Source organism: Rattus norvegicus, chromosome 16 (assembly GCF_021556685.1).
Source record: "Rattus norvegicus strain SHRSP/BbbUtx chromosome 16, alternate assembly SHRSP_T2T, whole genome shotgun sequence".
Classification (NCBI taxonomy): Eukaryota; Metazoa; Chordata; class Mammalia; order Rodentia; family Muridae; genus Rattus; species Rattus norvegicus.
The window spans coordinates 60,723,875-60,740,041 of record NC_141549.1 but is presented as its reverse complement, the minus strand read 5'-3'; the positions used below and the strand labels follow the sequence as shown (position 1 = coordinate 60,740,041).

General features: G+C 37.7%; 1 protein-coding gene and 1 pseudogene; both read right to left on the bottom strand.

Annotated features, from left to right (window-relative positions):
- Positions 1 to 16,167, bottom strand: part of Erich1 (glutamate-rich 1) — a gene marked incomplete at its 5' end in the record, with an annotated part of 52,793,804 nt that overhangs the window by 22,924,322 nt on the left and 29,853,315 nt on the right.
- On the bottom strand, positions 12,663 to 13,376 carry Rps3-ps5 (ribosomal protein S3, pseudogene 5; annotated as a pseudogene).

Below are 16,167 nucleotides of genomic sequence, written 5' to 3'. Positions count from 1 at the left end.
GTAGGGAAAATGTCATTCCTCTAAACTATGCTTCACAGATAAAGTCACAGGAATGTGTGATGAGTTGAAAGACTTTATGAAAAATAATATGAAAACAAATCTACAAAGGCATCCCAGGGCAGTTTTGATAATGGAAAAGTGCTAGAGAACACAAGTTCATAAACTATCGCTTTATGATGGGTGAGACTTTTAACAGAAAAAGCATTTATTTAAAAAATTAAAGAATAGTCTACATTTTACTCAACATGGTGCTCCAAACAAGTGTAAAATATGTATTTTCCACTTCCTTCCTCTGCTAAGAGGGATTGCATTATTTATTTTAGTCTCAGATACACTTAACTTGCATTTCCTTTATTACTATTCCTCAGAGAACAAGATAATGCAGTCTTATTAAACTGTTTCTTTTAACAAGATGTGATGTGTATTGGAAAACTAATGTCTTTAAAACTTTGGAAAATTAAAAGCAGGATGGATGATTTGAAAGTCTCTACAGAGCCCTATAAATACTGTTTTTCTCTTAGATAATCTAGTAAGTGCTGCTTCTGCATTTTATTGCCTTAAAAAGGGAAAACTACAAAGAAATAAAATCAGTAAATATATCATTGAACATGAAGTCAATAGCATTAACACTAAATTTAAGTTAAAGTTTCCCAAGTGAGCACAATGTAGAAACTATTCCACATTCTTGTCTCCCACGTACTGTACCCCCATCTTGGCTTGACTTCTTCCTCCTGACTTGAATATAAAGTATACTTCAAGAACCTCCTCACTTTCTTGGTAAATTATGTGGTTGTTGTGGATCGTGAGATGATACTGTAGTATTCTACCCAATGTTAGTACACACAGTTCTGACAAAGCACAATTCGTTTGGAAGCTGCCAGGGAAAGATGGGCCTAATCACAGACAAATGTAAATGTTAGTTCTGTGTGGTCAATATAAGAATCAGTTTCTGTTAGTCCTTAGTGTATTACTAGGACATATGTATCTCAGAACCAGTAACACAAGTAAATGGCATCGAAATAGGGGTTCTGTTACTCTTTTGAAACACCAAGGCCAAAACTAAGCTGGGAAGAGAAGGATTTATTTAGGTTATGCTTCCATATCACTGTTTATCATCAAAGGCAGCCAGGACAGGAATCCAAAGGCAGAAGCTGATGCAGAGATCATGGAGCTGTGCTGATCACTATTATTCCTTATGGCCTTATCAGTCAGTTTTCCTATATAATCCAAGACTGCCAGTCCGGGAGTGACACCATCCACAATGGACATGGCCTTCCAACAACCTAAAATCACTTAGTAAGAAAATGCCCTACAAGCTTGCTGATAGTCCAGTCTTATGAAAGCAGTTTCTCAATTAAGGTTCTCTACTCTCAGTTGGTTCTAGTTTGTGTCAAGTTGTTAAAAAAAAACTAGCTATCATGTGGGAGGTTTGCTTATAGCTTTTTGAAAATTCTCCACACTGATTTTCATAGAGACTGAACCAGTTTGAAGTCCTACCAAAAGGAATGAGAGTTTTCTTTTCTCATACAGCCCCACATCCCAAATATACTGTCAGTTGTTTTATTGATCTTTGCTACTCTGAGGAGGGTATGATTAAATCTAAATGTTGTTTTGATTTGGATTTCATTTTTAGGGATGGTGAACATTATGACTGAGGTATACTGTTCCTTGGCATACTCACAAAGAACTCAATAAAGGCTGGATCATCCATGTTTATTGCTGCTCTATTTACTATAGATAAGAAATGGGAACAGCATAAATGCTGGTGATAGAATAATGGTGATATGGTGCCTCTACACTATAGAATTCTATTTATCTATTCAGAAAAATGAAATAATGAACTTTTCAAGTAAATGGATGGAGTTAGAGAAGATCATATAAAGTAACCAAAAAAGAGAGATGTTGCCTGTCCTTTCTCATTGGAAGCTCTGAGCTCCAATGCTTTATGTATGAGTACATATCCTGGTATAGCTGTAGACCAAGGAAGTGAAAAAGGACCATGATCAGGGTAGGTAAAATAACAGTAAAAATGGCTCAAAATTTTTATTAGATAATACTATTAGCTATCTACCTAAAATTAAAAAAAAACAACAATAGTCCAGTCATGTATGAAGATACCTAACAAAACCCCAAAGACCAGGCTTCAGAAGCCTTCCTTTGATCTGTTGAACACGGTTGTTCAAAAGAATATGAAGACATTACAGATGATTATTATTGACCTTGGTTACCCTCTAGAGGTGGAAGTTGAGTCTCTATTGGGGAAGACACTATTCATTTCCGACACAGGGCCTTGACTTGGAACTGACATGATTGACCCCTCCCTGAGGAATAGCTTTTTTTTATGTATGGTATTACACTCCCATCAAACCTTTCAAAGGAAGGAAACAACCTGACCAGCTCCATCCAAGAACCATAACTATTAGTGTGGCTGAATAACACTAAGTGTATAGTAGTGGCATGTATACCTTCATGATAACCAACAGATCTCTAAATGGACTAAGAGCTGCTCAACCAGATGGATACAATCTCTTGTACTGGAAACCTAGCCAAATACTTAGTACTAATAAAACCATGGAAGAACCCACAGGCCATCACTTTACTAAACCAATCTATTTCCTAACTATATTCTAAATATTTATCTTTATACTTATCTTAAACCTCTCATCAAGAAAATGTTTCTTTGCAACAGATGGAGACCACTATAGAAAACTGAAACCAATTATAAAACAAAGTTGGGGCACCTAATAGCAGTGGCTACATCTACAAAATACTCCTCCTGTACCTAAGGTTCAGAGAACATTGTAGAAGAAGGGTGCAGAAAGTTTCTAAGAACCACATGAGCAGCGAGATTGATGTGAGATTGTGAACCTAGAAATGTCAGAAATTACACCAATAAGTTCTCAGCAACATAACTGTCTAAACTTGATCTGAACAAAAACAACAAGTTAGACTTGCTAAACATGGACGGGGGAGCCTAGGATGCTTCAACCCTACACAAAAAACAACAGGCATCTAAGAAAAGCAGAAATAGGAAGAAACAGTCCTCCCCATGGAAAAACACACCAATTCGTTATCTAATACCAAACAATCAACCCTGAAAACATTCATAGAAGTAATGTTATATAGACTGTGCAAGATATATTTAGGAACATATATTTATGTTCATATATGTATATATGTAACAACAATTAATAAAATGACTATAAATTTAAAATAGAACAGAGTTGGATATATGGGGCGCAATGGAAGAAAGAGAAGAAGAAAATGATGTAATTATAACTTCAAAAATAAAAGAAATTAGAAAATAATTTGCACAATGAATCAAAGAGAAAGGGCAAATGAAAGGCATTAGGAGATCAATCTTATAGATTTCCCTTATCAGATCAGTTCTCCACCAGAGGCCAAAAGTTCACAAAAACCTTGATCTTATATATCTATATACCAAGGGCTATTGCTTCTTCCTAACAAACATAGATCAACTTTCATTTAGTCTGTACCATAGATACAGGAAAAACCTTAGGGACAATAACTTCTTTTCTCCCACGTGATATCACAAGCATGCACGCACACACCCACACCCACACCCACCCCCCAAACCCCCTCCCACAAACACAAATGGAAATAGCACTATGCTTGATCATAGTCAAAAATAAAGTTAGAAAACAGCTTAATAACAAACTATATATACAATAATTAGATTCAAATACTGTGTTTTGTGTCAAATGGGCCAAGCATCCTATTTGAGCACCAGCCCTGAACCTTCACAGTATCCTACGGTTCTTCAGGGAGGAGCCTCTGGTTCTTCTGCTGCCATTTTCCTTGTTCAGTGTTTCAAGTGAAGTGTTCATACTCTTACCAAAGTGGATAGGTATCATCTACAAGACAGAACACACAAGAGTTTCTCATTAGCACGCAAACAGGTAGCCAACAGGTTTGAGTCTTCCTGTGTCCTTAAAAACACAGGAAAGCAAGACACAAGAGAAAATAGCTACATAAGCACATGCACAGAAACTGCCAGAGGACACAGAGTTTTTGAACAGTTTGATTATGAATCCCATGACTGGTAGAATGTCAGTTAGCAGTTACAGACTATGAGAAAAAAACAGACCTGAAGGCAACACAGGTGTGATAGAATGTCCAGGAACAAAGTGCAGAGGATACAGTTACAATAGGAGCCTGGACAGGATGGTTAGAGAGAAAAGGCACAACTAGGGAGAATGTGCTCAACAGTGGAGAGAGGGAACTCCACTAGAGTCTAACTCCAGTAGAAAGACAGGGCATGAGGTTGCTTTCCCATAGGTTAAAAACTTTGACCCAGAGTTGTTCCTGTCTAAAAGAACTGCAGGGATAAAAATGAAGAGGAGCCTGAGAAAAAGGAGGTCCAGTGACCAGCCCAACTTGGGATCCATCTCCAGGGTAGGCTCCAAGACCTGACACTATTAGTGATGCTATGGTGTGCTTACAACAGGAGCCTAACATGGCTGCCCTCTGAGAGGCCTAACAAGTAGCTGAAAGAGTCAGATGCAAGTACTTACACCCAACCATTGGACTGAAGTTGGGTACCGTATGGTTGAATTATTGAAAAGCTGGAAGAAGCTGAGGAGGAGGGAGACCCCATAGGTAGACCAGAAGTCTCAATTAACCTGGACCCCTGAGATCTCTGATACATATACAACAGAGGATTGCCTGGTCTGGCCTCAGTGACAGAAGATGCACCTAACCCTTGAGAGACTTGAGGCCGGAGGGATTGGGGAGGCCTGGCCAGGGGTTATGGGGACATCCTCTTAGAGATGGGGAAGGAAGAATTGGATGAGAAATTGTCAGAGGAACTGGAGGAGGAAAATGAGTAGACTGTAAAAAAGGATTAAAGATAATTTTTAAAAGATAATATTTTTAATGTAAATGATGCCACACAATGCATTTTTATTAGTTACCCCTCTCCCAATTCCTCTTTCTTAAGACAAAGAAACATAAAAATGGAAATATTTTTTAAAGGGTGATTTCGTATGAGCAAACAAAGCAGGAAGTAATATAGGAACAATACAGAAAAAATGGCAAAGAGATTAGGAGTAGAGCAGCTAATTTTTATTGAGATTTTAGATAGGGGTGTTTTGAAAAGAATATAGTTGGAAAATTTTTAAAAATGAAGATGTTTATCACATTTTTCTCTTAACTTAATTCCAACCCCAAATATAAATCTGCTCTGTAAGAAATAAAAAACATAAAATTTTATTCTTCTACCTAAAAATGACATTATTTTTGTCAGCTCACTTACCCAAAATATGATAACTGAAACATGTGTTTGAAAAGCATATGAACTGAAAAAGAAAATTAGTGTGAATGTTTTCATTAATATTATTTATTCCTTAAGGACTGCCACCTAAGAATTCATTCTTACTCCTCTGAAGAAAAGATTATATCATACACATACACACATATTCATATTCATATACTAATCATAAATAACATTCTTAGAATGATTTCTTTGTCCACTGGAGAGCATTTACATTTCTTTATGGTTTAAGTCTCTTTTTGCCATCATATATTTTTCTCTACATAAATATCCACACTCAGTTCATTTTTACCTAAGGACGTGTAGGATGCTATCAGGAGAAAAGAAATTTGCAAACAAACCTGGAAACTTCCTTATATTCTGATACATGCTTCTTACTCATTGTATTTGCTGCAATTATGTTTCCAGAGAAATAAATCAGATTATTATAAGGTCAGTTAACTTCATCTTAGTGTTCCTTCCTTATTTATTTTTATTACTCTTTTATTCTTTCAATTTTATGCTGGAGATGAAGCTTATGCATACTGAGCCATGCTGCCCCACTGAGATAAACACCCAAATCTGCTGGGTGATGTTTCAGACCAATGATACTTACATTCTCAATAATTTTATTTAAATCCAGATGATGTCTTTTATGATCAAGCTAGGTTTTTTTTAATCACCTAATCACTTCTTAATAAAATAGTAATTGTTGTGAGCAGTATTACACTTATTTAATGGTTATAACCAAAGTTATACTCAATTGGTAGGTACATCTCAGTTAATTATAATGAAAATAAGGTTGAACATAAGGAGACATATGTAATGAATATATGAATGAATAAAACATTTGGTACCCAAATCTTAATTACTATAGCCATTTAAAATGCCTATTAAGTGTATGATTGATATGTAATAACACTTTCAAGTAATATGCTTATTACTTAAAACAAGTTATGGTTAGTATTATTCTTTATAAATAACTCTATCCTTGTTAAAAAAAAACAAAATAGCCCTTCTTTTATGCTATAACAACAAACGCAGATGTTGTGCTTATACAAAGTGGATGAACGCATTTGAAATCTTCAAGAAGTCTATGAAGAAAGTATTTCTACCATGAACATTTTAAAGAAAAAAATTGGTCTATCCTCAAGTGTAATATTTGGTTTCCCTATAGGCTTCATTTGTGTCTCTTTCAACTCAAAATTTACTTTGTAACCCTCACTTCATTTTGTCTCACTCAGATACCGTTTTCATGACTTTGGGAAGATACATGTTCTGCTTACACATTTCCTCATCATTCCTCTTTCAATTCTTATATGTCTTTTGATGCAGAAAAATTGTTCAAGTGAATTATGGAAAAAAAACCAACCACTTAGCTCAGTACTGTGAGTCGGGGTACAGCTGTGGTGTAGACAATAAGAAAAAAATACATAGTTGTTTTGTACGCATAAAACAAACCTGTGACAATTTAACATTCGGGTAGATTATCTACAAATGCATTCCTGGAAATTAGCCTTTGTGTTAGCAGAAAATCAATTTTTTTAATTCCCTCAAAATATAGAACTTTTGCTAATGTGTGGAAGATAAATGGAAAAAGGATCCGGAGCCCCTGTTGCACTGCAGGTGAAATGCAATTACTTCAGACAGGGCGGGCAAAAGGAGCTTCACAAGGCTACAAGGTAAGACATTGTTAGAGTTCATAAGATCTTAAATTAAATGAATGCAGAGAAGCTGGGGCACAGGAGAGGCAGGCAGTACAGTGTGGCCTATAACCATCAGACGCCTCCTGTTTTGAGGACAGCTCTTTGGGAGGAAGGAAAAGAAAGATGGTGGTTATGATTAGGGAGAGAGAAAAATCCATTTGCTTGCTGTCGGACATCATAGCCTGTCTTCTTTTGTTGGCTTCTAATCTCTTCTGTGTATATTTATCGCTACTTTGTTATCAAGTCCAACTTTATCTAGGTTTTCAGAATCGTTCCTTAAAATATTTCCATAATACCTACTAGTACAGTCATATGATACAAAGTTAATGACAAAGAAATTATGCTACAAAAACTGAGAGAGATGTTCTACTAAAAAATGTTAATGAAATGTGGCAAGTGCATGTAAAAGTCTTTGAAGATAACAGAAAATTCTGTTTCTGAAACTAAATAGTGACCAGGAACATGTTTATGACCCATGAATCATACGTGTTCTCGGTGGGAATGAACTTTCTGAGAAATGCTATTAGAAACGTATCTTTATAAATTGACCTTTCATCCAGCCTGCCATCAAGTTGCTAGTGTGTTTTGATATCATTAATAACAATGCTTTCATTCTGCTTAAATACTGTGGTTTTGACCCATTCAGAATTAATTTACCTTTCAGAAAAATGGTTCATTGTAATCAATGTAACTATATTTTAGATCCCATCTTGTACTGTACTTCATATTTTCCTTTTGACCCAGTCATGTCTCTGATTCAGAACAGTGTATGTATGTGTAAGATGTGGTAGCTAGCCCTAAGGTCATTCACTGAAAACAGCAAGAAATTGAAAATAGCACCCACCTCCAGACAAAGAAAAATGTTGAATATATCATGTGGTTATAGATTGACAAAAAAAATCTGATTTTGGCTTTGTGTGCTATTCTGAGTCAATAGGGCCTTACAACAATTTCCTCCCTCGTGAGACTCCTGTAAAGATTGACTAAGAAAAAAAAATTCTCATTCTCCTTCGATATCATATTTTCTGTGGTCTTCAATAAGCAGAAAGAATGGCATTTGTTAGAGAGGTCCATTCAGACCAGGAAAGATGAAAGATCTATGCAAACCAGATCCACTCTCTTCTGCATTATACCAGGTCTCTACATATGGTAGAATTAACAGTGTTTATCAAGCCAATATTTAATAAGAAAGAAATGAATTTTTCAAAATCCAGGCAACCTAGTGTGATTTTCATGAGGTAGATATAATTCATGTGTAAGTCAATTTAATATGATATACACTCTGCTTCATATAGCTCCTACACATCATAATAGTCATAATTTAATGTAAATTTGTACATATCTTTTATGAAAGTTAACCTGCTATCCATATAATAAACAAATCTGCATGCATTTCAGAACCTTCTTATGCAACAACATTCCAGAGAGCATGTTAGTAGGATTATAAAGATATTATTCATTCCATATCCATGAATGAATGAAAACACTTGACATAATACCTCCTTCTCCACATGCCCAGTAGAAAAGTGAAGCCCAGTGTCATGTGGGTGTACTGGGCTTCTTTTTGCTTACATGAGAACAGAATTTATGCCATGCAAAGACTGTTTAAAGTAGAGTACAAGTTGCATTTCGAACTATAGCAGGAATGTGGTTAAATTTGTGAGGTCCCTCATTTCCCTAGAAGTTATTGTTGTGCCTCTGGACATTGTCAACATCAATCTACTTCTGTAACAGTGCAGAAGCCAACTGACAGAGGCTTTCGCCCTAATCTGGGAATGAGCTCACTGCTGATCTTAAGATTATATAACACAAAGAGCACAAATGACTGTGGCTGAAGAGAGTTGACATAATGTGCTGGAAGTTTTAAGACATCACAAGAAAACGTAAGTCCTGTTCTGGAAGAATCAGTAAATATACATGTGGTTAAATTACCAGCAGCAATGCACATCACTCAGTGCCATCTACTTGTCCTATGATCGATTTCATAAAAAAGGAAAAACAAAATTCAGTGACCTTGGTAATGTGATCATAATGCCTATTCATTTTCCATGACTTTTTCCTTTGATAGAAAATGTCTTCATTTATATGATAAAGAAGGCCCGCTCTTTGCTGTGACTGGAGCATTTGCCAATTCTCTGCTCAAGTGCTTTTAACTCCTGATTAATTGGCAGTTGGACAAAATTACTTTCAACTGCTCTCTAGGCTGTCTGTATCAGTTTAAGATGGGCTGTCTTCAAAAACAAACAGGACGTTAGTTGAAGGAAACACAAAAGTGCTTTACGTGATATGAGGCCTTTGTGTCTGTAAATGTAACCAGGAAAAGGTAACACAGACACCTACAGTTAGTCTTGCAATGGTCTACTCCCAGTTCATGGAAAGAAGGAGGGAAGTGCTTCTGCATGCAGTATGTATGGACTCTGGAAAGCTTTGGCATGACATCACCTGCTGCTGGCAGCTCTGTCCTATAGTCTAGACAAGGGAACCCAGTGCCTTTTTTTTTTTTTTACCATTTTGCTTCTTCGCCATCTGGTTAAGTCACTGAGAAAACAAATGATTTTATATGGTACAGCCATAATCAGTTGGCTAGTTCTTTAAGTTACTTAGATATTACACAATGACATGTATTTGTCTAAACTTGTACCATGTCCATAGTCTCTACATTTTTACTTTTTCAGATCTAAATTGCCTATCAATGTTAAAAGTTAATTCAATCCTTAATGCTTTGATTTTAGGCACAGATTTCTTTAGATTTCTATTTTATATAACCAAAGGTTAAATTATATATATATTATTTAAATTTATAATAAATGATTTTGTTCAATTTTTATTTGTCACATAGTCTGCATATGTCTAAAGTTACTTCCTTTGATTTTAATTAAATTATATTTTAGGTGTCTTATTGATTGAAGCAGACAGGGCTGATCTTTGTGCTTTGCCAGAGTTATCTGATCATATAAATGAACCCTGTTATTTCTTTTAGGCCTCCTTTCAAAATAGATCTCCATAAATTTGCACAGCTCTGACTGCTGCAGAACTCTTTATTTGTATAGTACATTATGATTAACAAAGAAATTCAAAATGGATCAACATGCTAAGAACAAATATCAGAAGAGTTTTCAGCCACACAAAGAGACATTTATGACCTCTGTCCTCAAGGCTCAAGGACATTGCAGAAAATGGATAGAGACATCATAGAGTCAGCATCAGGGAAGACCCAAGAGAAACACAATCTGCTGGACATAACAGAACCCTATAACCATGTTGCTGCTTGCTCACAGATACAGGATCAAACTAGCCAGCACTGTACCATGGATCATAAAGGTCCTTACATGCTCCTAGCCTTACCTAAGAAACTATTGACAGATGGTGGTTCTGGAGTAGAGAGAGTCTATTTCCTTTAAGGCCATTGGTTGATTGACCATGCTACAGTATACGGCCACACATCCACGAGAATATGACACCACACTTTTAATTTAGTGTGATTTTTTTTAACAGACAAACAATTGAAGGAGGTAGGGTAGGGCAAGCATGAGAAGAGTTATAACAATGAGTGGGTAATGAATTTGTTAAAAATAGATTGTATACAGTTCTAAGTGAATTAATAAAAATATTGAAAATGCATTGGGTTCAACCCTCCAAATATGCAAATTAGGTGTTATTAAGAGATGTTTTCTATTGGAGGTGGACACTGTGAGTCCGTTCTCCCTACTGTTGGGCATTTCATCTAAGGTCTCTCCTTTTGAATTTTGAGAGTCTCTTACCTCCCAGGTCTCTGATAATTTATAGAGGGTCTCCCCAACCCCCCACCACCGAGGTTGCATTTTTCCTTTCATTCTGCTAGCCCCCAGGGATTCTCTCCTATCCCTCCCATACCTGATCATGTTCCCCATTTCCCCTCCCCCTTCCATCTCCCTCCCAGGTTCTTCCCTCCCTCTGTCTCCCGTGATTATTTTCTTCTCCCTTTCAAGTGGGATTGAAGTATCTTTACCTGGGTCCTTCTGCTTGTTAACCTTTCTGAGTTCTGTGGACTGTATCCTGGGTATTATTTACCTTTATTTTTGGCTAATTTTCACTAATTTTTTAAAGATTTATTTATTATATGTAAGTGCACTGTAGCTGTCTTCAGACACACCAGAAGAAGGCATCAGATCTCATTACAGATGGTTGGGAGTCACCATGTGGTTAGTAGGAATTGAACTCAGGACCTCAGGAAGAACAGTTAGTTCTCTTAACCACTGAGCCATCTCTCCAGTCCTAATTTTCACTTATTAGTGATGGGGTTGCAATCCCACATTCAAAAATTCTGACCCAGAATTCTTCCAGTCTAAAAGAACCGCAGGGACAAAAATGGAGAAGAGACTGAAGGAAAGGAGGTCCAGTGACAGGTCCAATTTGGGATCCATCTCAAGGGGAGGTTGTAAGGTCTGACACTATTATTGATGCTATGGTGTGCTTACAGACAGGACCGTAGCATGATTGTACTCTAAGAGGTCCAACAAGCAATTGACTGAGACAGATAGATACTTACACACAATCATTGGACTGAAGTCAGTGACCCCTGTGGTTGAATTAGGGAAAGGCTGAAAGAAACTGAGGAAGAGGGCAAACCCATAGGAAGGCCAGTAGTCTCAACTAATCCCAACCCCTGAGATCTCTCAGACACTGAGCCACCTACCAGGCAGCAAATAATAGCTGGTCCGAGGCCCCTAACACATTTACAGCAGAGGACTGCCTAATCTGGCCTCAGTGGGACAAGATACACTTAACCCTCAGGAGACTTGAGGCCCCAGGGATTGGAGAGGCCTTTCCACAGGAGTAGAAATCTTCCAGGAGACAGAAGAGGAGGAATGGGATGAGGAGCTGTGGGAGGGCAGAACAGTAGGGAGGCAACGACTGTACTGTAAAAAAATAAATATAATTTTTAAAAAGATGTTGTTAACTAGATAAGATTGATGAAGCCAAGAAGTGCATGTTGACAGGAGCCTGATAGACCTGTCTCCTGAGAGGCACAGTCAGAGCATGTCCAATATGGAGGCGAATGCTAGCAGCAAACCATTGAACTGAGAATGTAGTCCCTGTTGGTGGAATTAGAGAAAGGATTGAAAGAGCTGAAGGGGCTTGCAACCTCATAAGAACAACAATACCAACGAACCAGAGCTCTCAGGGACTAAACCACTACCCAAAGAGTACATACACATGGACAGACCCATGACTCCAGCTGCATATGTAGCAGAGAATGACCTTGTTGGGCACCAATGGGAGGAGAAGCCCTTGGTCCTGCCAAGGTTGGACCCTCCGGTGTAGGGGAATGTCGGGAGTGGGGGAGGCGGAAGGGGGATGGTTCAGGAGGGGAACACCCTTATTGGGGGAGGGAAAGGGGGAAGGTTGCTTATGTCTGGGAAACTGGGGAAGGGAATAACATTTGAAATGTAAATAAAAATACATCCAATTAAAACAAAAGAAAAGATGTTTTCTGGACATAATCTTTCCAGCAGCTTGCTGGACCCTCTGTCCTGGTGTTGATAACAGATAACTTGAAAATATTTCCTCTCTTTGTCTTGGAATATTTCCACCAATTTAATAGAATTCTAGTATTTTTGCACATTTTTTTCTTTGTTCAAGATTTTATTAAACGTCTTTACAAGACAACATCCAGCCTCCAAATGTAGCCGGCAAGAACCCTGCTATGCTGTCGGCACTGACATGGCAGGTGTCTCTGGCTTCCCAACCTTCTGTTCTGAGATGGGGGTGGTGGGCAAGATTTCATCTTTAGGTTCCACGATGCTCACATGATCAGGAAGTGGCTTCTTGGAACCAATGTAACATTGGTCCCACTTGGATCACTTGGGTCCCAGGGCAGCATGATCTTCACTTTGATGCCCAGCATAGCCTGTTTGAGGAGCACATGGCGCAGAGCAGTGTCAACATAGTTAACATGGTCTCCGCTGTGAATCATCAGACTATCCACAAACTTCATGGACTTGGCCCTCTGTCCTCGGAGCTTCCCATACACCACCACCTCTCAGCCCTTGGCCCCGCTCTCCATTATGAACCAAAGCACACCATAGCGGGCTCTTCAAACTGCAAGCCCTCCTAGGAGTTTGTAGCGTAGAGACTGCCTGCGCAATGGCACGAAGACCTCTCGTGGCCACTTTTTCTGCATACAGCTCTATGCTGCCTTCAGGGAAGCCAAACCGCTTCTCGACAACTGCAGTCAACTCTCTGATTCGACCACCTTTCTCGCCAAGAACATTCTGTGTTCTGGTGACTAAAATAACGATTTCTGTGTTGGTCAGCATAACTCGGACTTCAACTCCAGAGTAGCCATCGACAGGCAGCTCCCGAGTGAGAACATGCGGTGCTTCGAACTTCCTCTTCTTGGAAATCTGTACCGTCATCTTGCTGCTGTGAGCCGCTGAAAGGAAAGGAAGGCGATTCTGTACATTTTTATTCCATGGAATATACTTCAATTCTTTACACCAGTCCAGGAACTGGAGTTTTATATCTACTAAAGTTTACAAAGACCCACACTGGTGTTTCTACTAAGTACTAGTCTGTGCTCAAATAATCACTTATTTATGTTTAGTTCCACAAGATTCCCACAATAGTGGGTGGATAGGCATCCTGATATGGAAGAGAAAGATGTCGGTGTTCTACCAATGCCTGAGTATTATGTGTATATCTATGGTGATGGGAGAGAGAGAGAGAGAGAGAGAGAACTTCACTGTTATAATCACTAGTGAGATGCTCATGGCCCTGTTAACTAGCTAGCTCTCATTCATGCTTCAGGTAGCCAAACTAATGACACACATTAGAGCATTACAGGAAAAAAGAGAGATAAGAAAGTAGCAGCAAGATTGGATAGGAAGAAAGAGTTTAGCAGAGGGAAATTAGAACAGAGTAATTATAGATCGGAGAGTATATGATACAGATATAGATGGATTATACTCATGTACAGTATGTCATCAAACCCTTGTCTTAGTCAGGGCTTTACTGCTGTGAACAGACACTATGACCAAGACAACTCTTATAAGGAGTTAAATTAAATCATTAATTGGGGCTGGCTTACAGGTTCAGAGGTTCAGTCCATTATCATCAAGGTGGGAACATGGCAGCATCCAGGCAGGCATGGTGCAAGAGGAGCTGAGAGGTCTACATCTTCACCTGAAGTCCTCTAGAAGAGTGGCTTCTAGGCAGCTAGGATGAGGGTTTAAAGCCCATGCACATAGTGACACACCTCCACCACAAGGTCACACCTCCTAATAGTGACACTCCCTGGGCCAAGCATATAAAAGCCAACATACCCCTTAGAAATAAAATATGCTAATAAAACAAAAATTGGAATAAAACATCAGAAGGAGTTATTCTGGAGAATCACACGTCATGACCGACTCTAGTGAGCTGGTCATGAACTCTTATGTGAGCTGTCACCATACCCTAAATAGCATATTTTAAGTGTTATAATATTTTTATTCTCTAATACAATTAAGCACATTCAATAGAAATTAGTCTCTGAGAGTCGCAAGTGGACCCTCCATACAAAGAATGCAGCTTTTCCTCTGCTGCCTTTCTCTATGGCCCATGTGAAGAATATTGCAACAAATTCCCACCATGACAGGAAAAGACCAGATGCAAATCAACATGCACTGCAGTAGCAAATATGGTGCATTTTAAAATTCATGGTGATTTTAGTTTGTATTCTGCCAGCAAGGGGCAATGATTAAGATTGGGGGAAATAATGGGTGCTGAACATTCAGAAGTGAATCTATTTGAGCCACAAAGATAACAGAGAAATAACCAGAAAGTTTCCTATGGATAATAAATCTTAGCAGTGAAATCAGGGTATTTATGAAGCAAGAAATGAGGCTGAATCTTTTGTATATAGCCCGTCTCGTTGCTATATCTCTCCCTTTGTAATCTGGAACAAAGCTCCTTAAAGTCAGGGACAGGATTCTATTTGAGGTTCTATAAGTGAATATGAGGGTCATAAAAACATTAAAAGGTTCCTGAGTCCACGAACACATATATAACACAGAATCAACTATTAATTGAATCTTAGGGGTGTGTGTTTGTGTGTGTGTGTGTGTGTGTGTGTGTGTGTGTGTGTGCGCGTGTGTGTTTGATCAGTGAATTTTACACTTTCTGATTTCATTGCAGTCTTGATCCTCAACACACAGCCTGCAGACTTTGTACTTTTCATGATGGCGTGTCACACAAAATTAGCGAATACTCTCTTAACTCAGTACAAAACTTAGGGTATCACATGTTAAAAATTGGAGTGTGATTACTCTGCACATAATGTTTTCTACCCTTGTAAAAACAGTTTTTCATCATAAAAAATGAAAACATTTTCTTATCATTATCCCTTAATACATAAGTATCAAATTATTGTACTGTGTTTGATTTAAAAAAATGATGTTTGAGTTGCAAACTTGAGTTTCATAAAAGAGGTCTTGGTTTGGATTAGGATGGAGTTTTAAAAGAAGTTCAAAAATACCCTTCTGACATCTTGTAATACATGTTTGTGCATTGGTGTTCCTAGCATTGATTATTATAAATCTAATGCAATAATTTCAAGAGAATAATGAAGATGCTGTAAGTCTGGGGTACCAAATATTCCTCAAAAATTTAACTATTTTTGTAAAAGTAAACAAGTGCTCCCATCTCTCAATAGTGCAAATTGTTTCATCTTTAATAAATGGTAAAATTGTACACATTCCAAAGACTTGTTGAAAATAAATTTTCTATAATTTGTTACCAGCAAACCTTGATTGTTATACCTGTTTTATGTAACAATATGCACAAAGTTTTATACATTTTCTCAAAAGAAACGATTGAGTGGGAAAATTTAAGAAAGCATGAGCTGCAAAAAGTTCTTAAATTTTGTATCATTTTTTACTAGTTCTGTTGAAAATGCCTGATCTAGATAGGTACTCACTAATGAATCTGATAACTTACTAAAACACAAAAAAGTATACCGCTTGTGATAACTTCATCTTTTACGTCTCTATGACAATTGCATTTCTAATTATGGGAATTAAATATTTGTATTAAATAAAAGATGACTACATAATTATTACAAATCTTATTACTATGCAAGGACTCGTGTTTTCCCTAGAAAGTTATTACCAATCTTAAACCATTTCAGACACAATGTTTTCAAAATGTATACTACAGGAGAGAAGTAAA